Source organism: Tamandua tetradactyla, chromosome 11 (genome assembly GCF_023851605.1).
Source record: "Tamandua tetradactyla isolate mTamTet1 chromosome 11, mTamTet1.pri, whole genome shotgun sequence".
NCBI classification, from domain to species: Eukaryota; Metazoa; Chordata; class Mammalia; order Pilosa; family Myrmecophagidae; genus Tamandua; species Tamandua tetradactyla.
The window spans coordinates 74,546,945-74,551,694 of NC_135337.1; positions in this window are offsets into that span (position 1 = coordinate 74,546,945).

Consider the following 4,750-nt stretch of genomic DNA (forward strand, 5'->3'; position numbering starts at 1 on the left):
GACTATGGAAATGGTCACAAAGCTCCATAAATGGATCAAAACTCATAAAACTGGAAGCAAAAAGAAAAGTCAATTTTACTATATGATAACTCCTAAAAAAATTTAAATTTTTAAATAGGTTAAAAAGAGACAGAACAAATGGATAATATGATAATGTGATCATTTCCAGGGACAAGAATGGAATGGGTTTGGGGACAGGACGTTGAAAGGGGGCTTTGCCTTTTTTTCTCTTTCTGCCTCTGTAATTTTTCCCAATGGGAAAGTGTTACTTGCCATCATTTTAACTAAATCATCAAAAATAGAATCCAACTGCAAAATATAAACCAAGCCACCCTGGATGTATCTGCAATAGAAATAAAGACAAGGAGTCTCGAGAGAAGATACAACTTAGCAGATACAACTCGCTTTCAGCTCTAGAGACCGAGCCAAAAGCATGGACTCCTCACTCAAGGCCAAGATGTCTGTTTAAATAAATAAATCCTAAGGTCACATGCACAGTGAACAAGGAACCATCACTTATTTTCTCCTCCTCGGAACCCATAAATCCAGTGCAGTGGATGGTGTAAATGTCTTTAATATACCTTGCTGCATAAAGGGGAAAAAAAACACAGCGCCCTTGGGCATTTCATCTGGCTTTATCCATTCAAGTATCAGGGAGCACACAAGCTATTAGGAAGTGTGCTGAATAAACCCCCGAAAAGCTTGTTCCAGATCAGGGGTCGGCAATTTTTTTTCAGTAAAGGCCCAGAGAGTGAATATTTCTGTTGGCTCTCTGGGCCACGCGGTTCCTGTGGCAACGTCTCAGTTCTGCTGGTACAGCGCACAAGCAACCAGACGCAATGTAAGCAAATGAGCAGGGCCACGCGCCAATCAATAAAACTTTATTTTCAAAAGCAGGCAGTAGGCAGAATCTGGCCCGCCAGCTGTCGTCTGCTGATCCCCGTACTGGATGACAGATACATAAATATGGAAATAAATATGTGCATTAAAAAAAATTGATTGAGAGAACATCATCCTAATAGAGACTGCTAAGGGATCGATGCTGAGAGGGGAACCCGTAGCTCTGGTGGAAGGAGAAGCAAAGCTGAAAAGGAGCAAAAAGGAATTCACAAGCCAAATGTAAGGGAGTGGGCAGCGTCAAACCCAGAAAGTCAAGGGAGGTGAGGCCAGGGAAGACACGACTGGGAGGTGAGGGATTATTTTAGCGTGAGCCGTCAGGGGAAGTGATGGAATCACAAGCCAGACCTGGTAAGCAGAGTAGTGGGTGAAAGGTGAAGGTCTGAAGGCAGCAGGGGTCCACCAGGAGGGACTTGGCCAGGCCAGCAGGAGAGGTGAGCGGTGGGCAGTGGGGTTCGAGAGAGTATTGAAGAGAGAAAGGCTCATGGGCAGATGGAGGGCGCTGGATAGAAAGAGCAGGAACCCCAGTGGGAGTCGTAGACAAAGAAAAGTTAACTCCTCTAATGCAGGGGGGCTCTTGACTTGGGACAATTTTGCCTTCCACCCCTCGGGGGGACATCTGGCAATGTTTGGAGACATTTTTTATTGTAACGGCTGGGGACAGGCGTTGGTGCTGCTGGCATCTAATGGATAGAGGCCAGGGAGGCTGGTCCAAACCCTACAATGCACCGGACAGCACCCCTCTGCCCCCACCCCACGACTAAGAATTATCTGGTCCTAAATGTCAAGAATATTAGGCTGAGAAATCCTACTCCAACTGAAGAGGACATGGAAATCAACACAGGGACCTTAGGAAGCGTCCCCATGGTCTCTATGAGTGAGTGGGGCAGGAGACAGTGGAAGGTCTCCAGGAGTGAAGCAAAGATCTGGAGTAACCACTCCAACGGTGCAGGGGATGTCCCGGGGCATCTTTCACTACCAAACACACAAGAGAAGCAGCTCATGACGGTCCCTCATTACAGAGTAGCTGAGAAGTGAGGAGTATCTGAGAAACAAGCGTCTCACACCTCGATTACTATGGAAAGCTCTGAAGCTTTTCACTTTAATCAATACCATGGCACCTTAATTCTCTGTCCCTGCAATGCCGGCAAGTAATCTTGGCTGGAACCGTCCACTCCAAATGGCAATAGAGGAAAAAAAGCCACCACCCAGCTCAGTGCAGCAACAACTCCATGGAACACCTGGGGTGCTGCAGTTCCATTGACACCTCTGAGAAAGAGTCCTTCTTTCCTTAAAAATCACATTAGATTGGGTGATCTGCCCCACCCCAGCCAAAATGCCATCTTGGCCGACTTTAGAAATTAATGCTCTAGAAACTTTCTTGCCCCCCCCCCCCAAGCTTTCAAGGGGTTTCAGCTCTCGTTTATTTGATAGAATAATGTTTTGTTCAACATTATCCCAGGGCAGAAGTGGGGGAGGCTTGGACCCACAACAGGAACTAGTTAAGGAAAGAATAGCCATTAGTTAAGAAACCCATGCCCCGGGGCCGGACCAGCCTGAGTTCTAATGGTGGCTCTGCCACTTGCTTTTTCAGTGGCTCTCAGCAAGTTTCATCCCTGCAAGGGAATGAAAAACTTTACCTCACCAGCAGCGGTGAAAATTGACTGAGATTATACATGCAAAGCATGGAGCACTTTGCCTTGCATGTGTTTACTCTTAGAACCAGTAGTTAGTATAACCAAGAGGACAAGGAGCTCCTCACCCAACTACATAGGAGCTTCACACTGTGCCTAGCCCCACTGAAGAACAAATATTTACTGAACATCTACCACGTGCCGGGCACAGATGAAACCAACAAAAGCCCCTGCCCCAGTGGATCCCCGTAGAAGCTGTAAATACATAAGCAACTGACCCCTGGAAGCCCAAGGCACAGAACAACAATTAATTCCTGAAGCTGCAAGGAACAGAAGAGCAGGGAACCACACATATGCAGGCTGTGCGCATTACGCATGCCTGCGAGAAGCCTGGCATAGGTTTAACAACTCATCTTGGATTTTTCGTACCAAGAACTCAAGCCAACTGCCACCCTTCACTGAGCGCCTACTGCATACCAGACCTTCGGGGACTCCCAGACATTAAGTGGCAGAGCTGCTCAACAAACTTGGTTGGCCAACTCCAAAGCCTATGCTTTCTCATCCACCTCATTCAACACCGAGTACACTTAGGAGATTCTTCTATTCCTTCCCTCCCAGACCCCTTCTTCATCCATGATCGATTTCCTTTTATGGAGAAATCTGAAGAAACCTCAGAAATTTTTAAAGCAGGGCTTCAGACCCCATGGTGGGAAATTAGATTTATGCCCTCAAATGATTCTTCAGTCCCAGTCTCAAAAAGTAGACAATATCAGGCATGAGAAGGATGCTGGGGTGGGGTTGCTTCTGTCTGCTGCAGGCATAAGGACACCTGGAGGGGGGTGTGAGAGGCTCACCCAAGGCCAGAGATTTCCCTCCCCCCCAAAAAAGACTGCAGGTATAGAGCCCTTTATGAGGGGTAGATCTGGGGGCAGGAGGAGTTGGGGAGACATGGTTTGTGGGGGAACAGTCCCCAACCTTGGGAGGGAAGCTGGGTTCAAGTCCCAGCCCAGGTTCCTCCTCTGTGAAGCAGGAAAACAACAGTCTCAGTCTCCAGGGGCCAGGTGAGGGTCCAGAGAGATAAGATGGGCCACCCCGTGGCATAGAGTGATACTAATTAGAAGAATCTTGATTAAAAACTGCCACTACTCCTGTTACAACTGCAGCCGGTTGTTAGAATTTGCCTCCTCCCATCTGGAAGCAGAACCCAAAAGTGTAACTAGGGACCTGTAAAATGTAGCCACCGGCCCAGACTCTAGGAAGTGAGAAAGGGAAAGTCCTCCAATTAATTCCCCCACCCCCGCCTCGGGCAGTGACACCCACCAGCGGGGACCCCAAGGGACCTCCCGGCCCGGCACCGTGGGATTTGGCTCCAAACCCAAAACACTCGGCCGTCCGAGGCCGCCCAAACCCTGTGACCCCGCGTGGCCGGGGCCACCCGAAGACGCGGCGCGTCCCGCCTCCCGGGCGCCTTGGGCAAGCAGGGGTGCCAGGCTCGGGTCCGAGGTGAGCGTTCAGGAGAGGCGCCCACGGCGGGGCGGACACTGGGGGAAGGTGCCTCCGCAGCGGGGCGCGGGGCCGCGAGCCCAGGCGGGCGAAGGCCAAGGTCAGCGGCCTCCAGCCCCCCGCGGGGCCGTCCGGGCCACCCGCGCGTCCCCCACCCCCGGGGACACCCGGTGCCCCGCGGGGGCGGCTCCTTTGGGGTCGTTGGGGGTCCCCTCCGGGATCTCACCCTCTCCGGGATCCAGGTGGCCCGCAGCGCCCAGCAGCGGCGCGCCCGCCGATCCCCGCCCGGCCCCTGCGCCCATCGCCGCGGGAGCGCGGGGTCCTGCTGCGGTTCAGAGCGCGCGGCGCCGGCCCGCGGGGTGCATGCTCCGAGACTGCCCGCCCGGGAGGCGCCGGGGCCCGCACGTCCTTCTCTCCCACGCCGGCGGCCCGCGGGCAGCGGCACCCGCCCCGGGAGGGCCCTGGAAACCGCCCCGGGAGGGGCGAGCGCGAGCCTGGGCCGCTAGGAAGACCAGGCGCCCGGTGATTCCTGTCTGCTCCTATGTGTTTACTGGTTTTCTTTCCGAATCTCGCTTTTCTTTCCTTTTGTTTTTTTGTTTGTTTTTTTTTTTGACATGGGCAGGCTCCAGGAATTGAACCCGGGTTCCGGAATGGCAGGCGAGAGCTCTGTCACTGAGCCAGCATGCCCACCCCACCCCACCCCACCCCACCCCCTG